The 24,400-nt window shown below is 33.2% G+C and overlaps 1 long non-coding RNA gene across 1 annotated transcript; it reads left to right on the top strand.

Moving 5' to 3' along the window:
• The first annotated feature begins 17,241 nt into the window (after window positions 1–17,241).
• On the top strand, window positions 17,242–20,428 carry LOC147389233 (uncharacterized). The gene is made up of 2 exons (XR_015170800.1): window positions 17,242–17,533; window positions 20,113–20,428. It is a non-coding gene; the product is annotated as an uncharacterized LOC147389233 (long non-coding RNA).
• Window positions 20,429–24,400: the final 3,972 nt, after the last annotated feature.

The following is a 24,400-nucleotide window of genomic DNA, read 5'->3' as shown; positions in this document are numbered from 1 at the left end:
TGTTTCTTTTTTATTTTTTATCTTATTATTATTTTTTTTTATAGTTTTGCAAATCTTAATAGGTTTTGATTTTAGTCATGATGGGATATGAAAACGCCATGCCATTCAGATAGATGGGTAGTCATGGTGAATCTCGAGAACCATCCAACGGTCTTGACCCAGGGGAAGATGTGCTTGACGTGACAATCAATTCGAGTAGTGGTAGAGGACTAGAGGGCTAGTAGAGCATCCTTGGCTACTTTGCAGGTTGGAAATTTCCATAAAATTCCCTCATTTTTATAGAGAAATATTATATTTCTTCCCACAAATTTGTCAATAAAATCATAAACCAATTCAATTATCATGCAATTGCAAACCTGTTCTTAATATGCCAATCTCTTCCAAGCAAAAATTTCAATTCCTAGGTACGACTTACTCATGTACATCATTCCTTTGTGGAGAAAAAAATTTGATGCTAGGCAACGGTCCTACTTCCATACTCCAAATTCTTCGAAGAAAGACTCCTGAGTACGATCTTCACAAGAATCCAAGAATCTGAAGCATAGGCAAATTCTTTAGTACTGCAAATTGTCTTCTTGCTTTAACTCTGAACCTTTTAAGACATTTTTGGTGAGATTTGCTCAAAGTTTGTTCCGATCAGGTAACTTCAATCTACAAAGCAAGTACATATGCAGATGGTGCGAAAAGTGTTTATGGTTGGATCATCCCAATCCCACTTGTTTGGGTATCTCAATGGGTTCTTCACTGAAAACCTTAGAAATGTGAAACACACATCTACCCATTCATAGATATCTGATATATTGGTTCTTCTCCCTAAACTCCATCACTGGGTTATTATTACACTGATTTTCTCATATATGTGGGAATCTGAAGATTGCAAAGGTTGCTATGGAGGGATGGAAATGTAGATATTTCCATTCTCCTTGACCTAAGGTAACTTACATGATTAAGCTTTCTACTATCATCGGGTACGTGTGAAAGGCGAACACCTTTGAGATACAGGTTTAAGGGCCTTTGGAGAAGTTCTTGTAGTAACCATGGTGAAGATTTTTTTCTTGGATTAATCTCAAGTAAGATTGATGCAGAAGAGAGAGTGGTTCGGAGGTAATGTTCTGACAAACAGCTACTGTTGGGTATATAGAATCTTGACGTGCAATGAACTTGGTACCTTTGGCTTCAGAAATGGAGAAGTCTCGTTAAAGGTCATGTATACAACATGCTTTCATCCACCCATTGGAATTCCTTTTTGCTATTTGATTCATGCTTTGACGAATCAACTCATGCAAATAAAATCCTCCGTTGGAGGAGTCCCTTTCACAATCCAAAGTTTATAAGCTTCCTTGCATGAATCTGGGTGTCTTCGGATACGTCAGTAAAGGAAGAATGATTTCAGGTAATTTTTCACAGCTTTGTTGTTGCAATTGCCTATTGATGCAATTGTACACTTTCTCCAACTAGCTTGCTGCCTTTTCTTTGTGCGATAACACCTTTTGCCAGAAGTTCGTTTCCCAACTGATCAAGTTCAGGCAGGCAAATTGCTCCATTTTTGGAGAAGGCCTTCATACAGAATAGCTCCAAACACTTGTTTTCAGGTAGAAATTCAGGTTCATAAGAAAGGATTCGTGCATTGGCATACAATGCTACATGTTGCGAGTTGAAGCAAAACTCTAATCCCTTGATCACATTTAGAAAGGCAAGTTCAAAAGCATCCCAACCTTCCAATCTTAATATAGATAAATAGGAGAGCGTCGTGATTCTTAGTAGTTGTGTAGCTGAGGTCAAGCCATAGGTCCACTTCAGTGCAAGCTCCATCTTCGCAAGCAGTGGCCGACAGGGCCTTTAAAATGAATATCCTTTCCGCAATGAGCAAATATCTCCATTCCTTGAAACACACATGGAACCCCTCGACCGAGCCTTCTACATTCATATTCTCTGTCATCCAACAATAGAGATATTACCATGTGTTACCAGGCCAATGCCATAGAAGCACCTTTACGGGCTTCTAGGATCTTGGCCAGTGCAGAAGACAGAAAGCATTTTGAGTTGGAGAACCCCCCTCCTTCTATGACGGCGGGCTTTGGAATGAAGTGTAGATCTTGAGCAACTTAATGATTCGAGACAATATCCACAACATAATGTGGAGTTGACAAAGTGTAGATCTTGAGCAACTTGATGATTCGAGACAATAGACACGGCATAATGGGGTCTAATTGGTGGATTCTTAGCATTATCTGTTTACTAACAAGACAACGCCCAATTTATAAATATTATGGCAAAGTTGCATGGACTGAAGGACCATGATCAAGATCAGGCCATGTCGACTGTCGAGTTGGTCCAAATGACACCTTAGACCTCTTTGGTCTTAATTTCTCTAGAAAAAAGGAAAGGGGGAAAAAGAAAAAAACCTTTTTGTTTTTGGGATGATTTAAGACTTCGAAAATGGACCAGTATAACTCCCATATTTAAAATTCAAATACAATGGTGAAAATCATATAATTTTTTTTTTTGTTCCAAACGACGCCTCAGCCCTCTAAAATTTGTAGTCTAGATTCAGTTTGGAAAAAAAAAAAAAAAAACATTTTTTTTTTTCACCTTGATCGAATTTATTAAAAATGGACGGTCATTGAAACCCCTAATTTAGGATTCGAAGCCAACGATGTAAAATTATCTTTTTGATCTTGGCACCCAACAGCCTTCGGCACATATAGGTGGGCAGTCGGATTATCAATATTCATTTGTCATGAAATGTCAAGAATCTGGATGTTTTAAGGGTTTGTACACAGTGCACTAGTAATGTTGAGAATTGTTGGGGAAAGGAAAGATCATTTGGCTTCCACATTAGGAAATGTACCCTTGTCTATGTATCTTGGCCTAGATTTTCCTGACGTTCATTATCAGAATTTATTTTCCTTTTTCTTCAACTACTTTTCATGTATGCAACAAAAGAGATGGATATGCAAGCATTAAAAGAATTCATTGCTGAATTAAAGGTTCTAACACATGTTCATCACTTGAACTTAGTAGTTCACTTTCCGAATAACAGTCTATTGTTTTTTAATTGCCCAAATAAATATTTGAATGTTGTTTTTGATTTGGTAAGCCAATGTCACTTTAATGTTCATCTGACATGTTGTCTTGAGCAGCTTATGTTGTAATAAGAAATTTGATTTGCATTTGGATTTGTATTGGGATTATTTGAATTGGAATTTAATTAGTATTAGTTGGTTTTCTATATAAATATCACATTTAATTTTGTTTTGAGAATGAATGAGAAACATTAGTTGGTAAACTTTTTTTTTTTTTTTTGAGATATTTTTTAGGACTTTTTAATAAAAGTGTTCTCATAGTAGTCTATTATGTATTAATTTTTTTATGTCGTCTTTTGATTTTGATTTTGATTTTATATATATTTCTTTATTGCAGCTTCTTTGATTCTATAGGTTGTCAATATTCTAGAAATTATAACATTTTTAATGAAAAAACAAACATATAATAAAAATAAAATTTTATATAATAAATCACTAATCTATCCATATAAAATCATTAGTTTATCATGAAAGATCATTAATCTATGTCCTAACAACTAAAATAATTCTTAATAATTATTATCTAATATATATATTGCATAAAGGTTCCATTCTCGGTTTGGTTCGGTTCCATACAAGCTTCATCTGAGAATCGAATAAATTGATCGATTCTCCATTTTTGTAACCCGGAACCAAATCACAGCTTGTTCTAAATCGGTATGCACAGAACAATGCAAGAATGTTATTCATAGATAATAATTTATCAAAATGTAAAATTTTACCAAATTCTTTTATCATTAAGACTACCTAAAATTTTCCAATGTTTGGTTCAATGGATATTACCAACATCTTGTAAGGATAGGTGTGGTAGTAAGCAAAAGAGGAAACTTATTAATGATACTTATTAGGTCCAATGAATGCTACAAACAAAATAAGAAGGTTTATTAATATAAAAGATTTTATAAGCTATAAAATCTTTGAACTTTATTATCATACCTGTAATACCTTGAAATACTAATAAATTTCTATATAAACCTCTATCATCGGAGTATGAAATGTGCGATTTCATGATGATCAAGAATTGTATAATTCCCATTTTGAATGAAGATTTTTCTCTCCATCCATCTCGTGTGTTTTTTTATCGTTGATCATGGCATTTCAGTTTACTTGTAAATATATTTTTTATGGAATCCACCCCCACTGATTGCAGGGCTATTTCCCGTAGATCCTTCCCTTTTAAGGTATGTCTCAAGCACTATATATTTTTGAATTTCAAACCATGTCTCATCAATTACAAGTTTTTAACCTTTTTTTCTAGCTTTTGCACGTTGTGGTTATCTATTTTTTGAAAACTCAATTGTAATCGTTTTTACAGTTTGGAGGCGTTTGTTGGTTGAGCTGAGAAGCTGAGGGCCTGTTTCGATACTAGAGGCAAAAGTAATTTGTCAAAAAGCAAGAGCCAAAGTTCTCTATGAAAGAGCTGGAGAAGTATTTATGTGCGAGAAGTGCGATTGGGACTAAACTCTGAGAAGTATTACGAAAAATACTTTTGTATTGGAAGTGAGTTTGGGGAACCATCCCGACTTTTCTTGACTTTTATAAAAAGACCAAAATACCCTTGTATTCAACCTGTTACTATTTTTTGTCCTCTAACTTCACCCTATGCCCTCACATTGCACTGCTATTAGCACACCAACTTTTACTTATTACACCCCAATTAAAAATTAATAAATTAAGTAAATGGTTGTGTAAAAGTAACAGGTGGGGTGCTAATAGAATTTCCTTTTTTGTTAGATTTCTATTTTTTGGATTTAAGATTTTATATGAACCTTATCATAATTGTAACCAACTACTGAAGTTGTTTGAACAAGTCTTATAGTGTTTGAAGTGTTGAGATAATAATCTGAGCCAAACCTTTGTATGTTTGAATGGTCTGTTTCAATCTGGAATTGGGGCGAAAAATAATTTAAGAAATTGGGTGCCAATAGCAGCTCTCTATTTCTTTCATAAACAACCTTTACAAGATTGTTGTTATCCAATTCTTTAAACACAATCATGCTCAGCCATCTATATCTGCTGGTGCTGCAAAAATGAGAGAACCCACACATCTTGCATATCTGCATCAAGAACCTTTAATTACTCCCATTAACCAGAATTCTTTCTTTCTTCAATTTGAGTGGTACTTGGATATGTGGATACAAATAGGTTGGTAACTTTATTCCTTACTTTCTTGCTTAAATAAGATTTGGCTTCTATTTTTATTTTTTGGATTTTTTACCAAAACGTGATAAAATTTTGATCAAATTCCGATTCCAGATCACCATACATTTTAATTACCAAAACTTGAATGTGAAAATCTCACAGGTTTTCATGTGACGATCTCTCATTTTAAAGTGACAATCTCATAAGTTTACTACTTTTGAGAGATCGTCACTTGAAAGACCTGTGATCTCTCACATCCTAAAGTCAGGGGCGGAGCTAGTAAGGAGCTGGTGGGGACAATTGCTCCCACAGAACTTTGAGACGCCCCTATATTTTCAACTAATTACATGCTCCATTTGTCCCCATTCCCTCACCTCTCTCCCCATTTGCCCTTACACCCTCACCTCCCTCCAATTTTTGCCCCCACAGAATTTTGAGATACCCCTAACATACCCCATTTGTCCCCGTTCCCTCACCTCTCTCCCCATTTGCCATTACACCCTCACTTCCCTCCAATTTTTGCCCCCACAGAATTTTGAGACACCCTTATATTTTCAACTAATTACATGTCCCATTTGTCCCCACTCCCTCATCTCTTCAATTTTTTGTTGATGACATTACCTCTCGACGGGGACTTCTCAAATATTAATTGGAAATGACCCAATTTTCTTCTACTTCTAATTAAAAATCTCTTAATTTCTCCCTAAAACCATTCATTTTCACTATACAACTAACCATAGTTTGCTCCCACTATAGGAAAATCCTGGCTCTGCCCCTGTCTCTTTCTTATTAATATTTTATAAGCTTCACCAAAATACTTTTTTAATTAGTTGGATAATTCGAACCGAACCACACATCCAAAAATGCATTCAATGTCTTGGATTATAAGTCACAAATCCGCCTATGGACAATTACATCACTTTCATTTTTCATTTTATTATTTTTGAAAACACTAGATTCCAACTCCTCCATCAAACAAACAATTGAGATAAGACGAATAACGAATATTTCTTAAAAATCAATGCTGATCGCCTAGGAATCAATACAATTTTTTTTTTTCTAGGGGAACATTTTTCTTGAAAACCTATATCATCTCAACCGTCTATTTGATGGAGAGCCTCAACGTGAGACTAAACTTTTATTTGAAAATATAAATAGCATGCCCCATTTGTCCCATAGAACTTTGAGACACCCCTATATTTTCAACTAATTACATGCCCCATTTGTCCCCACTCCCTCACCTCTTCAATTTTTTATTGATGACATTGCCTCTTGACCAAGACTTCTCAAATATTAATTGGAAATGACCTAGATGTCATTTTTTTCAACTTCTAACTAAAAACCTCTTAATTTCTCCCTAAAACCATTTATCTTCACTATACAACTAACCATAGTTTGCCCCCACTACAGGAAAATCATGGCTCCACCCTTATCCTAAAGTGAATTTTTACATTACAACTAGTTGTTAACTTTTCAGTAAAGAAATAAAAATGGAAACATATTAATGATATTATGTGGTTCAACGTATGTTAAAAACAAAGCAAGAAAGTTATTTATGGATAAGGATTTGACAAATTATATAATTCTACCAAAATATTTATCATTTAGTCTATTTAATAATATAATAATTTTCACTAGTAGGTGGCATGTGCAAATATACACATGCATCATAAGGGCCCTTTGTAATTTAAAGACTAATTAAGGGGATGATGAATACAGTAAAAGAAAATTTGTAATTTTAAAAACTAAAACTAACGTGTTTATAAGGCTTAGGATTGTATTTTTTATTTTATTTTTTTGTTTGGTAAGCCTTTTTTTAATGAGTTTGTTGGATAAAAGCGGGATTTATCTTAATGTTTAAATGGAAGTGGAAGTAAAAGTAAAAGTAAGAGTTAAGTGGTTTGTTTATAAGTTGTGGTATAATATTTTAGTCTCACATCGTATAGAAACAACTAAAGAGTATAACTCTTATATAGAAGTTCTCACATAGTGTAATAAGTGAAAAAGAGATATAGGTAAAGCCCACAAGCACATGAGGGCTTATGGGTTCTAAAAGGAATTTAGACCCATTGGTCAAAAAAACCTTAATGTGTGTGCGCATGCGATGCGCGCACGAGGGATGCAGGGGGTGCAAATCTTTGGATTTAAACCTCACGTAGGTGCGCGTGTATCAACTCGTGACTATTCTAAGAAACTCAAAACTCTACATACATGTGTGTCTGTTCGAACATTTTCACCAGTCTTAGTGACTATCCAGAGAAATACTTCTAATTCTATAAATTCTCATTTGTTTCCTCTTTTGCATAATTCAATTTTCAAAATTTTAATTTGCATAATGCCCTTTTGTTTTTAATAGATTTCTTTGTGTGTCCTTGAGAGTACAAATCACAGTATAAGTTCATTTGTACGTATACACTAAGAGTGTTGTCTTGTACATATGTTGAGCGTAGTATCCTGAGAGACAAATGTTCAAAGACTGCTAGCATTTCACAGGGACGGAATTTTTCTTAGGGCTATTGTATTCAATTCAACCCTCGCTCATTTTAATATTAAGATAGTATTTTACGGTATTTATAATTTATTTTGTTATTTTATTTCACATTATTTTCTGTCTATTTTCTCTAATCTAACGTCACAGATATAATAGAATTTAGTAACATGGTACCATTGAGAATTCAAACCATACCTCTAATATCACCACCCAAAGACTTTACCAACTAAGTTAGCTAACTGACACCTGTTGGATTCTAATTTTATTGATTGATACAAAGTTTAAATGCAAAAATTAGGGGCATTTGTGGGGCTTTAAATTTTGGCGTAGAACAATTTGTGCCCAACCTTCTCTCATTATAATGGTAAACATCTACTAAGGGTGGGGAAATGTTTAGTTTTATCATACCAAAATCTTCTAAGACTATGTGTAACAAAAAGCAGAAAAGGAAAATTGTAAATTATACATACTATGTTGAGTGTATGTCAAAAACAAAATAAGAAGAATTAATCTAAAAGATCTCACAAGTTGTAAAATAAAAATATTATTTATATATATTTTGTTCGTGTATGTTACCAACAAAACAAGAATGTTATTAATCTAAAAGATTTGATAAGTTATAAAATCTTATCATAAATACCTTTTAACATTATGTATTTGGAAAATGCTGAAGTAACATTGAAATTGACATCATTTCAGACATTGCTGATGTGGATGGGTCTATAGAAACATAGATGTTTTTTATCGAAATATGAGTGAGAAGCATCTATGGTTCTGTGCATACCAGTGTCCCAAACGATAAGCCTTGTGATCGTGTTTTGGGTGGATATGGTTCAATGTATGTTACAAACAATGCAAGAATGTTATTCATAGATAAGGATTTGACAAATTGTAAAATTTTAACAAAGTCTTTTAATATTAAGGCAAGGTAAAATTTTCCGACATTTGATTCAATGTACGTTATTACCAAAATCTTCTAAGGCTAGGTGTAGTGGAAAGCAAAAGAGGAAACTTATTGGGTCCAATCCATGCTACAAACAAAATACATAGGTTTATTAATATAAGTGATTTGATAAGCTCTAAAATCTTTGAACTTTACGTAGTGTACCTGTAGTACCTTGAAATACTAATAAATTTTCAGTCAAAATTTTCTATATAAAGTATAAACCTCCATCATTGGAATATGAAATGTGTGATTTCATGATGACAGAGAATTTTATAATTCCCTTTTTGAGAGGAGATTTTTCTCTCCATCCATCTCGTGTGTTTTTTGATCGTTGATCATGGCATTTCTGTTTAATTGTAAATATATTTTTATGGAATCCAACTCCACTGACTGTAAGGCTATTTACCGCAGATCCTTCCTTTTTAAGATATGTTTCAAGCACTATATATTTTTGAAATTCAAACCATGTCTCATCAATTACAAGTTTTTAACCTTTTTTTTCTAGCTTTTGTGCATTGTGGTTATCTATTTTTTGAAAAATCAATTATAATCGTTTTCATGGTTTGGAGGTGCTGGTCGGTCGAGCTTTTAACTTCCAAGGAGAAGAGTGGGAAAAGTGCTTATGACTCCAACGGTGAGCCATAAGTACCTGACAACCATTTGGATAGTTTTCGACGGAAAAAAAGTTACTCTTTTCAAGAGCACTTTAAGTGTTGTTTTGACAAAGCACCTAAGTTAGTACTTCTCAAATGTGCGCTGGCGGTGGCGAGCCAATAATACCGCCATTTTAACAGCTTTGAAACAAGTATGTCCCTCATCAATATCAGAAATTACAACTATTTTAATGCCATTTTAACAAGCAGTCGGTTGCGATGTTAAGTTCATGTTATTGGAGATGGGGAGTTGCAGAAAGCTAGGATTTTATTTAAATTATGTTTATGTTTTGGGTGGAAAAGAAAACATAGATGAGATGGGTTGGGTTGGGTTTTATCGACTATTTGTTGGGTTTTTTTTCCCTTTCAGTTGTTCTAATTGTATTAATGTTGTAAAAGGATTTTTTCCATAAATTTCAAAAAGGTTGTATTGTTATCTCGTATTTGTTGCTTGGAATTGTAGTAAGGTATAATCTTGAATAGATTTCTTCTTGAGTTTTTTGGTTTAATTTGACAGAAAGTGATCAATTTTTTCATTTATTGTTTTGCTTTAATTGCAATTGCTATAATCTTTATGGTTTTATTTTTTTAATCAATTTTAGTGATTTATTCCCCTTCTCTTTTTTTACAAGAAAAGAGTATTTTTATGTTCTATTCGTAAACTTGGGTCTCTTTATTTGATTAGAGCAATCCTAACAAGGAATGATTTTGATGGGTTTTTAAAAGGCAAATTTACCAAACATGCACAAATTGGTGGAATTTTGCAGATTGTTTTATGCATAAGTTCTATTAGGTGGATTTTTTTGAATTCTTTTGTTGAATAACAAAAGAATTTTAATTAATATATTGAATGTAGACACGATTAAATGTATGAATTATTATTTGTAGAATAAAAATATCTTTGATCAGAGCTCCTTTGAGCCAGTAGTATTATTTTTTATAATAATACATTATTTTAGGGTATTAATGCAATTACAATGATAAAAGAGTAATTGGTCTCTATAAGAGCATTCTGGTCATTTTTTTAGAATTCAAAATAGTTCCCAAACACAAAACTGTCTCAAAAGTAATTCTAACAACACTTCTAAGAATTGGCTCCCAAATGCATAGTACTTATCCATCTAACTCCTACATCCAAACAAATCCTGACTTACAAGAAAGAATGATGAGACTGTTAGGGTAGGCGAATAGCTAAAAGAATTTCTTGGCCTAGCTAGATGAGGGAAAAATGTATATTTAAACCATTTTTCTTTCTTCCGCCTCCTCCGCTTCTACTCCTCCTTGTCCTCTTCTTCAATTTCTTTCTAATGGCCAAACTCATTGGTTTTGGTCTCATTATTTTATTAATGGTTATTTCTTAATTTGATTTTGGATATTTTTTTATTTCACTATTTGACCTGTTAATACATTAGAAAATATTCGTGATAAACTGACGCCCCAAAACTTGATGCTCTTTGTAAGCTCCCCTAACATGAAAATGCATAGACAATAAAACTTTTTCTTCAAGAAACACAACGAAAAGATCTATGGTTTGTGTTTTTTGGTTATAAATTTGAAGAAAAAGGCATTTGGATCATTTCTCATTAGTGTATGAGACAATACGCAAGTCAAGTCAGCAGCAATCAGGTTAAAAAACAGACTATCTCAAATATTTACATGCCCCCTTGACCTCCACCTTCTCCAGTATACAAACGAAAGGTTATTACTCACCTCTTTATTCTTTAACTTAAAGTTATAAAGCCTTTGAAAAATGAATTTTTTTTTTTGTTTGGTGAGCCACACATACCATCACCCTCCTCTTCAATGAAATGTCTATGGATAACTCTTTTACCCTAGTTTTCAACTTTAACATTAATTTATGTTCGAATCATGCTTAAATTAATCCCATGGTGAATTTTTATCATACGTCGAGTTTCTACCATTGGAAATAAGCATAAAGGGAAACATATTATAAAAAAAAGGATTTATGCCACCACTTTATAGTGAACTTATACAAAAATGCAAACTTGATCGATGATATATATTTTTTGTAACCTTGGTGTTCGGTCCTCTTAAAGTATTTGCACTAGGTAAATTCAGGGATAAATCCCTAAAGAGGTGATTTTTCCTCAGGATACACAAATAAAATATCTATGATCCAGTAGACATACTATATCAACGAGTGAATTTTGAGTGGCTTTTTTCGAGGAAAGACTATGTATATGTATTTCCTATCTTCCAAGGATAATGCAAGGTCTGGATCATTCACACCTCTCACTATCTCAGACAAGCGTTAGAATTTATATTGAACCAACCATTCTTATTAGTTAAGAGGTAAAATCTTATTCTAAAAAAATTGATATTTTTTATTTTTAATCAAAAAATTTGCACAAGGTCTCAAGCTATCAATTTCTTAAATTTTTTAAAGTGAGGAATAAAAAAATAAGACTCTTCTTAAGCATAAAGGACCTTTGATTGATTTGTGAAATGTCGTTATGTTTTCATTACGTACGTCGATTTTGATATTAATATTTCATTTAGTGTTTGACTTTTGTGGGTATATTCACTACAAATCCTCACGAGTCAAACTTGTCCATTAGGAGTAATCTACGGGTTTAAGGACTTATTACATTATGCAATCGTATAACTTACGAAAGTATAATTTTTATTTTAAGGTTTTTTTTTTTTTTTTTTTTGGACTGACAAAATATAAGTTTGAGGGTGTGATTAGGACTTAGAAAGTCATTTTTAGAGCCCTATTTATAGAGACTTTAAGATTTGATTATATACTAAATCTCTTAAATAGATATAATTCATTGATAGTTCATGTTTATTTATTTTTATTTTTTGAATAAATTATGAATTTTTGACCATTATTTACTTGTGATAGGTCAAAATTATGAGATTTAAAAGGATAAAGCAGGATAATTAAAGAAGTACATTACGATCCAAGACCCAAAACAAACTCACGGACTGAAGACCAAACCTATTGGGCCCACAATAGCCGCGTTGCAGTGATGTCGACAAAATGTTCCTCGAGATTCATGAAACTTTAGGGCGGCGTGATTTGTGACATAACACATTAGGGTTTAGACTCTTTGTAAAACATGAGAGTATTCTGAATCCTAAAACCCTAATCCAGTCTCTATAAATAAGAGACCAGACAAGAGTTATAGATCATCTTCTCCAATATTCTCTGTTCCTCTCATTTATTCTAGTTTTCAATTTTTAGGTTTACTTTTTGTTCAAGTTTTATAAACATAATGAGTTTTTTGTCAATTTCAAGCCAAGATTAATAATAAAAAATATCATTCTCTTATCAATTTCTTCTCTTTTTATTTTTATAATTTATTTTATTATTTTTGCAATGATTTGTAACTAGACCTCCATTAGAGAGGTCAATGAAGCTTGAGCAAGACCATCTTAGTTAATTTTATTTGTTTCTAACTATGTTTCAGTGTTTTATTTTGATATCAATTTGATTAAGTAGTGATCATCAGATCTAATATTTATTCTCTTAATTTTGATAGCTTAATCTAGATAAATTTAAATTGTGCCTTGTTAGAGATTTTATATTTAACCTTTTTGATTTCGTCTTATTAAATTTTATCACAAAATTTAGATTACATATTTGGGTTTAATAGATTTCATCTTTTGATCCAACAATATTAGCTTTGTTGATTGGATAAAGATAATATAAAGACAAATAAACTAATGAGACGGATTGTTTTTTGAAGATTCGACCGATCTAACTTTTTACATTATGATTTTTATTCTTGTTTATCTAAAGTTAATTTTATTCAATTTTCCTTTAATACTTTTAACTATGATCATTTTAAGTTAGAAATTGTGGATCGACGTTGTCTCTGTGGATCGATCATTACTTGTCAATGCTTATTATTTTGTTATCTATTTTTATTGACAAACTGCACCAAACACTCATCTTCAACCCCTAAAAAGAAACAATGTGAGGCTTATCATAAGTAATCATAGATTTAATCATCGCTCTCTTCCATGAATCATTGAGCCCTCTAATTTTCCAATAAAATAACTTAATTGACATTGACCAACAATTATCTACGCCATGACCTCTTTCATGAAAACGATTTCACTGAGAACTCCCACACCATCCTTTGAAGATCATTAACCTCCTAATTAGTCTTGACCTTCTTTCTCTTTACATTGCTCCCATTAGCCTCCTCTTCAAGGACCATGGTTTCAAAACTCAATATGACGTCTCTCGTCCATGGACAAGACCGAGTTTTCACGGACGAGTCAACTCATCTAAGATGAGAAAAAAACCTTGAACTTGTTTTACAGTCATTTTCTCATATATAATTATATGAAAATAATTGTAATCTTTGTTATACAATAATGTTGACTAGAAGATGTTTAATCATAGATCATATTTTATTTAGATAATGTATATATTAAATTATAAAAAATTAATTATTTTAATTAAAATGTACAAAATCCCGATTGAATCGGTTGAGTTTTATTGATTCAAACAAGGTTTACAAAATCTCGGCAGAGTCATCTCGTTTATCTAGCAAGATTTGGCAGAGTTGAGACACTTTGTCTATCCCTCACGTTCATAGAAGATACCAAGATGACTCGGGCGAGTCATCTCAGTCTTGGACGAGATTTAAAACCATGTCAAGGACAGGTAAGGATCAACAGAATTGGGTTTCATGCATTTCAGGTTCATATTCCCATTGGACAAAGCAAGATCCTGAAATTGGGATGGTAGCCCACTCCCTTGGTGGATTAGCTTAGGTTCATGACCTTTTCTCTCTCCCTAAAAAGAGCTAGGCCCAACCCACCATCCCATATTGGATCTGCGCGACGATGGGCTTTAAAACCTCAGCCCAAATCTTCACTTTCCTTAGGAGAGTCTAAAACATAAGGAACAGTCTTATTTCCCAAACCACTAGGGCCCGCATTATCACCTTTTGTAGTCTTGAAAAGAATTAAGAATTGTGATAATCTGACTACCCCATGTGGGAAACTCAATTGACTACCCTCACGTGATAAGTTTGGCAACTGTAGATTTGCGCTCCTCGGGATACATGGCTGCACTTCCCCATTCACAGATCTATGATTTCCAAACTTGTCACGTCAGATAGTCGATTGAGTATGCCACATGGGGTAGTCAGATTATCATGACTCGGAGGAAACATAGCCATGGATTTGTGAAGATGAATAGATAATAATGAAATTAGTAGGTATGTGACAAGCACACTAACAACAAAGCAAACAAGGATCCATGATGTTGACAACATTGTACAGAGCATGGAGGACACATCAAACCTACTAAGAGATAAGAGAACAGAAGAGAAGAGAAACACAATTTCTCTCTATTATGTTTTGATTGACAAGAGAGAACTTGGGACAATTTTGAAATTTTAAAATCTCTTAAAAGTGATCTAGGGGCAGAGTTAGTATTATAAAATATTTTTAAAAGGGTTTCTTTTCATTTCTCTCCTCTTCTCTCTACTTTTGGAGAGAAAGAAAACCCGCCTTTTTTTTCTCTCCAATTCTTTTCTCTTCTCTCTCCACTTAACAATCCAAACAGAAGAAATGGGGAGAAACTCAATTTTTTTTTTCTCTTTCTCTTCTCTCAATACAAAGGCAAAAACTTATAAATTAAAGGCAATGTAGGATACATTGGTAGAAAGAATAAAAGGGACTGGCAAATTGCACATTCGTCTTACAAAGCTAAAGTGCTATTACTTAGAGCATTCCAATGCTACACATATGGGTTGAAAGCCTATATTTTATCATGTATGGGTTAGAATTTCAGAATGAGCTGAATTTTCTTCTCACCAAGAAATCAGCTCATTCCAAAACTTCTAACATCATCAAAAGTGATTTACAAATTGACGGTCTACAATTCTTCAATTTGAAAATCACTTCTGCACAACATACATGAAAAAGTCCATTAAAACCATCTATTTTCATAAAATTCAACTAATCAAGGCGTCAAATTTTTTATTGTTGAATCTTTTTTTTTTCAACAAGTCAAAACCATTAAATTAATAGAGGACGGGAGAAATTTGACAGCTCTAAGTCATTGAATCTAGGAAACATCAAAAATTTCAACAGCCCTTGGCCATCATAATTTGGTTTCTAAAATTCTTGGCTTGGCCTGTCGAAGTTTTCGATTTTCATGTAGTGTTGATTGGGTTAGAAGTTTTAGAATTAGTTGATTTTCTATGAGGATGATCTCCTCACAAAAAATCCGCCTTGTGCCATAGTTAAGGTCGTGAAAATGTGGAAAAAAAAGAAGAAGGAAGAATTGATAAGAATGCTCTTCATCAAAACCAACAATTGGGTTAAATAAAACAGATCCTTTGAAAATCTTTACTAATCTCTAGAAAAGCTGTCCTTCCTCTCGTATCCGAATATTTGATGGACAGCCTAAAAAAGGATTATTGCAGCCTCAAATGACATTTGAAGATGAGGATTTCTAAAAACGCAGGGAGGATTTCTAATACCCATCGAAGTAAGTATGGAGGGGCGTTTCTAAATCACCCTAAATTCTTTATTATAGAAGGGCTTTTTTTTTTTTTTTTTTGTAATAATCAAACTTTAATAATAGGGTATAATATGGGTAGGACTTGACATTATTTAACATGTTTGGATCCTTGGAGTAGATTCGAATAAAAAAAATGGGTTGAGGTTTGATGTCCCTTGATATGAGTAGGATATGGATATATCTTCCTAGATCCAAATGATATATTTATTTTAAAATTGTTTTTTTAGATTTTATAAAATATCTTTTTCTAATATTTTAATATAATTAGAAATATTCATAATGATAATGATAAAATAGAATAGTATAACAATTAACAAAAAAGTAAATTAGAAAAAATGTTACTCACTCCGTCCTGGTCCGATGCAACCCGACCCAATCAAAATCAAGCAATTTAGGTTGGGTTGGTCTTGTTTAAGAAAAAATAAAATGGTTCAAATATGATTTTATCTAGTGGGATCTGTTGGATTCAAAAACGGATATCCAGTGAAAATATCAAAATCTAAATATGGATATACTCATATCTGGATCAGGTCTTAGCCATTTTAAGCACTATTAAATTATTAATAGTATTTTCGGGTCGGATCATAAGTTCGGTTCTGTAAACCTTTTTTTTGTTGTGAGAAAAACACAGGTAATTAACTCAAAACATTAGGGGCTGTTTCGTGATTTGAGTAATTCAAATGAAAACTAAACGCCAAAGCCTCTTACTTAAAACCAACTTGAAAGACTTTTTCTCTACTGAGAAAGTTGGCGCCATCTCTCTCTCTCTCTCTCTCTCTGATCTTACAAAGGAAGCAAAGAATTGGACATCCACTCAAGAAGCTTTCTTTCCATCTTCATCTCTGCAACTCTGTCAGGTAAGCAACCATCATTCTCTTTATCATCTCCAACCTTTGCTCCTCTTTTTCTTTTTTTTCAATGTTCGTGTTTTAAATTTCTTTTTCATCTTCTACAACACTTCAGCTACCAATGATTTCATTATTTGCACCAGTTTCTATGTTAATTGGATCGAATTGTTTGAACCCATTTCTATGAAATTGATTTCTTAGCATTTCTTGGTTGCATTTGAGGTTTTTCTTACATTTTCTTTGCTTCTTTTAAATATTTCCAATATGGGTTCTTAGGTTTTCTTTGGTTTCTGTAAATTAGATGATGGAATCTGGTTGTTTTGATAGACCCCATACAAGAAATGTACCAACCCTTCAAAGATTCGAAGAAATTATGTATGAGAAGAAAATGGAAATCGCTGCTTTGGATTTACTAGTCCAATCCTGCAAACAGAATCTTTTGAGGTTTGAGGGTACAGATTTGGGGGTTAGAAATAACGGGTATCGAACTAATTTGTCCCAATCATTTCCAGTCAACAACTGCATAGATGGATCGAAGTTACATAAAGAGTCGAGTTTGAGTTTAGGTGGTGAAGCCTTGAAGGTTGGTTTAGAAGGTAAGATTGGTGGTAATTCACACAAGGGAAAGGTGGGGTTGTCGCGTGGTGAAATCGAACAACTTTGTATGAGATTGCAAACTCTTGAAGAGGACAACGAAATTATTAAGAAAGAATTCATCGGAAGTGTGAAAGAAAGAAGTGAGTTACTGAGTGAGATATCTCAGAGGTTTCAGATAATATGTCAACATCTAAGTAGTCGAGTAAATGGCGAGAAGTCTTTGGCGGGTTCTTTGATCCTAAGCCTAGATAAGGTATGGTTTGTATTCTAACCATTTCTTGCATGTTGTTTTAATACTTCAAAGATACAATCTATGGTGATTGTCCTGAGAATTATGCCATGTACTGTTTAACCTACAAAATTTGCAGTCAATACAGCCTTGACCATAACTCGAATGTCAGATTACACGATTTTAACGATTCAGTCAGGATTTATAGAAAAAATTGATTAGTATTAATTCTTGGTCTGAACAAGAACTTTCAAATGTTTCTTTATTGCTTTTAAATTAGTGATTCACATCCCTCGTCATTGTGAATTTTTCTGATCTTCACTGGAAGCCCCAACACTTGTCTTGCACGACTAGTTTTTCCACTAGTTGATTGGGGCTTGTTAAACTTTTAATGGTGTTCCTAGTTATGGAACCAGATACATCCATACCAAAAGCCACTAATACCTTATGTTCAAGTTGGTCATTACAGGAAACCTGCAGAGAACATCTAAGGTTTCTGAAAGAGGTTATACACATTTTCTGCAAGAAGCAAGAGTTAGAAGCTCTATAGTCAAAGCGAGCGCCTTAGTGCATCTCAGGCGCACCTCAAGGCAGGGCACGCCCAAGGAGCCTTAATGCATGTGAGGCGAGGCAATATAAGTGAAGCACATCAAGTCACACGTCTTGATTGCGCTTCAGTAAAAATGTTTATATTTTGTCATAGGGGTACACTATGTGAAAACTGAAAATCTTGAAAAGAAAATTCGACAGGCGAAAGCCCAAAAATTTTAGAAACCGAATTTCTATGGCCCATGGCCGTTGAAATTTTTTATGTTCCCCAATTCGACGGCTTAGAGCCATCAAATTTCTCCCATCCTCCATTAATTTGACAGTTTCAATCCTCGAAAAAAAATTGACGCCTTCATCTATCGAATTTTATGAAATCCGACGGCCTTGGGCCATCAAATATAGGCTTTTTTCACGTTGTGGTATAGGGCTAGGCTAAGGTTGAACCTGCCTTTCTAGGGCTTTGGTAAGGCCCAACCAAAGACTGCTCGAACCTACCCATTGATGGCCTTAGTTATGGTTCAAAATATTGAAATGTATAGGTCAATACATCTTAGTGTCAGCCAAGACAAATAAAAAAAATTGACCCCTAAGCATTGAATGTATCAATCGATATAGTATCAATATTTTTCCATGACAGAAATATTCCTCCGATATGACATTTTAAACCTTGACCCTAATTGTATCATAGCAGCAACAACACATGTTGTTATTGGCCAACTTACTTTTTTTCTTTTCTTATTCTTGGTCTCCTTCCTCTATAAACTTTTTTTTTTTTTTTGCTATTGTTGATCGTTCTCCTTCTTCTTTAATAAAACTAATATTTATAATATTATAATTATAATGCATCTAGAATCCATAATTCATTATTTAATTTACTAATTTTTATAATTTTATTGTGCTCTCCTTTACGCCCACCTCACCTTGACCTAGGCATCAGGAAGCTTTTGTGCCTTTCGACTTTAACTACACTAGTTAGAAGCCACATCTGCATTGCGTTGTTAAGAAACTAGTTTCTGTTCTTAGCATTCCTCTCTTCTCTTTTTTCTGTTTTTCTTATAGTTGTCTCGGTACTTTAGGTGTGTATGCTTGTCATGGTTTTAAAACTCGTCCGAGACCGAGAGGTATTGCCCGAGTTAACTCGGCATTGCGGCTGGATGAGACAAACGCACAAACCCATTTGAGACAATCGCGTATCGTGAGATAAACGAGACGTCTCGAACGAGATTTTGTAAAATCTCGTCCGACACAAATGAGACAACCCAGACAGCAACTTATTGCTAGATAAACGAGATGTCTCAAATGAGATTTTGCAAAATCTCGTCCACGTTAAACGAGACAGCAGGTTTTCAAGCTTGAAACCCTATGCTCTCACCCACAAATTGATTTTTCTTCATCTTCTTTTTTTGGCTTCATTTTTTAATAGGAATCATTTCTGAATTTTTAAAGATTTTTTTCAGATTTTTTAAATGGTTAAAAATCATTGTCTCAATGCCGAACGAGACAACTCGAACAAGACAAGACGTATCGTCCGAGTTAACTCGGTATCTTGGCTGGACGAGACGAGACGTGAAACCGAGTTTTAAAACCATGATGCTTGTACACATTCTTGTTTGTTCATCTCTTGTTTCATTCATTCTACACGTACCAAAAAAGAGGAAAAGTAATCACTGAATGTCAATTCATCCCTTGTGCAGTTGCACTCATGGGTCAGTATCTCAATAGCTCTTACCAACCATTCTTCAATAATCCTCCATTTAACACCCAGATCAATTGTAATCAACTACAAGATTCTTCATGAAAAAGATCAATTCCACAGCACATCTACTCTAGTGTATGATTTTCTGAAACGTTTTCAGCTCACAATATTAACGTTGGTGCTATTAAGTCCATTAAGTCTTTTAATTCTGTTATATCTTTACGAGTATTTCTATGCTTGTTTTTCACATCTACATAAACAAAATTAATATTCTTGTTGTGTACTATAGTTTTTCTTGTCTTTGTAATCTCTTAATGGATTAGCTTTTAACCGGATGACTATGTAAATTCGTAAACAGGATGGAAGCAAGTTTATTGGCTTGTCACAAGTTCTTCATCAAGATACAAATCCATCTCTTATTACTAGAGTTCTTAAAGCCAATACCTTTGCCTTCCATGACCCTATTAGAGAAATGCAAGAAAGCTGATATAGGCTCATATTGTCAACATATTCAGATTACATATTTTCATGCACGTTACTTCGATTAAAAGTTTAGAGGAATGTTTGTAAATTTGCAACTGAAGCAAATGTTCAGTTTCACTGTTAATCTGTACATAAAGAGTGTAATAAATCTAGTTTGGATTATATAACAAGAGATCAATTGGTTCTTCATATATTTGGCTTAAAATCTACTTATTCATCTTGATTGTAAGCCATCCTAGTTATTCTTCTCATCATATAGTATCAATGTGTGATTTGGCAGTTGATGACATGCTTTGACATGTACAGTTTAACACCAATTGGTGTCATTAACAAGTATTGCATCATTTGGTGTTTTTTCTTAAACTGGATCATTAATATGCTTCCCAACTTCGCTCTGACACTTTATGGGGAACTTGCTCTCCATGAGAATCTAATTCTATTGATCATCTTCAAATAAAGAAAGTTTTTTTTTTTTTTAAGATGATCCATGATTTTGAAAATGGACCGTCGCTGAACCTCTAATTTTCAAACACTTTTCAACGGTGTATTATAAAAGTAAGGTTGACGTGGCACTCTGTAAACTGTGTAAGAGTGCTACAGGGCACTACAGAAAATTGGAGCTACAGAGGATCCGCTCCCACCATCCATTATTTCATATACCAACTTCATTATTATTAGGGAAAATTATTAAAAGAGGGCAAAATATTTTAATATTTACAACAACAAAAAACACCTTTAAAAAAATTACAAAAAACGAATTAAGTGGCTGGACAGTCCAGCATTTTAATCATTAGAAGGGCATTTTTGATACAGCAATCTATTTTAACAAATTAAAAAGTTGGACAGTCCAGCGAGTTACTAAAATGCTGGACTATCCAGTGACTTAATTCATTTTTGGTAATTTTTTAAACAAATTGATTTTTTTTTTTGTAAATATTAAAATATCTTACCCTTATTATTATTAAGTTGTTTTACTAAACCATGCACTCAAAATAGAAAACTTTCCAAATTAGAAAACAATTCATTTTAATTTGGAGAATTAGTTTCTTATTTTTATTAATTTTTTAGCATTAAAATTTCTTATGTTTAATATCTAGTAATTAATTTAATATTTAAAAAATTGTTTTTTTAGTGGTACAATTTGTTATTGTTTGTTACAATTTCTTATTTTTAACAATAATTAATTGTTTATTTTTTTATTTTTATAATTTACTTTTAACAAATTTAATTATTTTTTATAAATAATATTATTTTTTTATTTTTTTAGTATTACAATTTGCTTAATTTTTTTCATAAACATTTATTATTTTTAATAATTTTTAGATTTATTTAATATCACATTTTTTTTATTGTCATAATTTGTTTTTTTTAACAAATTTCTGAAATTTTATTTTTAATAAATATTTTATTTTTTTGAAATTTTTTTAGTGCAAAACTTTACTTTGATGATATTTTATGACTTTTTGCGAGTGGGGGAATGCTTGGTGTTACTCTTTAAAAATCTATATAAATTTGTTGAGTGCTCAAAATATCATTCTTTTTTTTTTTGCAATGATAAAGCGACGCAGTGAATCGTACATGGTCTATGCGTAGTTGATGTGGCAAACACACAATACTGTAGATCTTTTTCTTTAGGATACACAAGGAAAAAAGATCTATGATTCTGTGCGCTTTCCACATCAATCGCATACGATTACCGCATCACTTTGTCACGACTTTCTTCTTTTAAGTTTCAACGTTAAACTTTAGGGCATTTATCAAAAAAATCCATAAGTTTATGACAATGGCAAAAAAAAAGGGACACTTTATTTTTAATACTCAGAAACATTTCATTTGCTACAGTTACTCTTTTTTTTTTTTTTTATATACAAAAATGCCCTTATTTTATAGCAGATTCTAAGGTGATTATTGAGTGCATCAAGGTGAAGTGCATACCTCCATGGAGGGAAGAGAGGTTGGTCAAAGCCATAAGAGCTAGAGATTCACTATTCCAACAAATTAATTTCAATTTCTGCATTAGAGAATGCAATCAATCAACGGATTTCTTACGCCTCTTTCCTTCCCACTAAGGGCAGAATTCTTTTTGAGCATAAGGATCGCCCAAGTTGTCTTAGTGACATTGTTTGTAAGGATGCCTCTGGGCATAAATATGACAGATTGTAATTTTCTTTTTTTTTTTTTTTTTGATTGGGGTCTAGCTAACCCCCTTTAATTTTCTAAAAAAAAAAATTACAACTTCCTCTCTCCTCCATTTTTAGATTTTTCAATTGAGAGAACTCTCGTTCTCACTCCAAAATCCACCAAATAGCTATTGGAATCATAAAAAATGATCCAGTAGTGAGGAATAATCAACATCTTATTGATCTTGGTGGATCTCGTGTTCCATCCATGATCTATTAGACATTTCCATCAAATGTTATCCCCCTTCTCTCTCTCTCTTTCATTTCTTTTAAAACCCCTTGTATAATTTTGTCCTCTTTGTTATATAAATGAAAATAGAAAATGATAACAAAAATCTGAATGATTTTACGAATTTTTTAGGGCATGGATCATAAAAAAATTGCTATGTTGAGACTCAACATTAGAATATAACATTACTATCGTCGAGATTCAACATTACCTATCATTGAACCTCGACAATGACTAACATAACGTTTCTTTTGTAAATAAAAGTTGTTTGAATCGTTGAACCTCAATGATTGTATATTAAACAGAGGATCGACTATAATAGTATTGCAGAGGTTAGACAATAAATTTATAACAAAATGTTAAATAAAACTTTTGTAGCATCAAACCTCGACTATTATATATAAAGTATAAGTTCGACTATAGCTCTATCATATTCCAATGTGGAACCTCAACACTGCAAAATATTTATGATCTATGACCTAAAGAATTTGCAAAATTATTCCGATTTTTTACTACCATTTTCCACTTTCATTTTTCATTTTCCATTTGTATAACTATGAGGATAAAATTATACATTATAATACAAATGATTTTAAAAGAAATGAAATAAAGAAAGAAGAGAGGGATAACATTTGATGAAAATGTCCAATAGATCATGGATGGAACATGAGATCCACCGAGATCAACAAGATGTTGATTGTTCCTCACAACGGATCCTTTTTTATGATTCCAATTGCTATTTGGTTGATTTTTGGAGCTAGAATGGAGAGTTCTCTCCTTTGAAAAATCTGAAAATGGAGGAGGAAGTTGTAATTTATAAAAGATTTAATGAAAAGATGAAGTGAAGGGTATTTTTGTATATAAAAAAAAAAAAACACGAGTTACTTAGCAAATGGAATTTTTTTGAGTATTAAAAAAAAAAAGTGACTTTTTTGCCATTGTCATAAACTTATGGAATTTTTTAGATAAAATGTCCTAAACTTTGATGAGCAATGAGAAAACCCCCAGAGAGCAATCTGTAGGGCTTGCTGGACACCTCCAAAGTGAAAACCCCCAGACAGCTTCCAAGTCTTTCCCCAGAGTGATGACCTTCTCATCACCTCCAAAGTTGGCCTTGCTCTACTTACTCTCTGAGAACTTCTTTGATCCTCTTCTGCTTGAGCACCAACTGATACATTTGTTTGCCCCTAGCATGGTCCTCCCAAACTCTTCACCAATGGCAAGAAACCTTGCTAGTTGATCCAATGGTTGAAGAAATTGAAGGGTCTCTCGGTATTATGTTGTTCAGCCCCATGTTGACAATCATCTGACTATGGTCAGAAATTCCACTAGTCAGAAAGTTAGCTTGATGTTAATCAGGACTCTATCTATTTTAGACATGATGCTTCCCCCATGCTGCTTATAACTCCAGGTATACTAACAGCCCACTGCCTTGAGGTCTATGAGGCAAGTTCTTTGGATACACTCACCCATATCTTCTATATCCGCTTGAGTAACAGGTCTCCCCCCTATCTTTTCTCTGACAGCTCATAGCATTGAAGTCTCCCATCACAATCCAGGGATAGTTGGCATAGCCTGCTATGCACTCAAGCTCCTCCCATTGTCTCGTCCTTTCCAGTCTTCTGTTAGAGCCTACACCATAGTAACCATAAACATTTTCCTATCCTCAGCTTCCCCAATGGCTATGATGGTTTGATCGGTTTTGTGCAGTACATCCAGGCTACAATGATCAGGGTCCCAACCCAGCCAGAGCC

Source organism: Akebia trifoliata, chromosome 12 (assembly GCF_017979445.1).
Source record: "Akebia trifoliata isolate Shusen 1 chromosome 12, ASM1797944v1, whole genome shotgun sequence".
Classification (NCBI taxonomy): Eukaryota; Viridiplantae; Streptophyta; class Magnoliopsida; order Ranunculales; family Lardizabalaceae; genus Akebia; species Akebia trifoliata.
The sequence above is the reverse complement of the archived record's forward strand: the minus strand, read 5'-3'. Positions and strand labels throughout refer to the sequence as shown.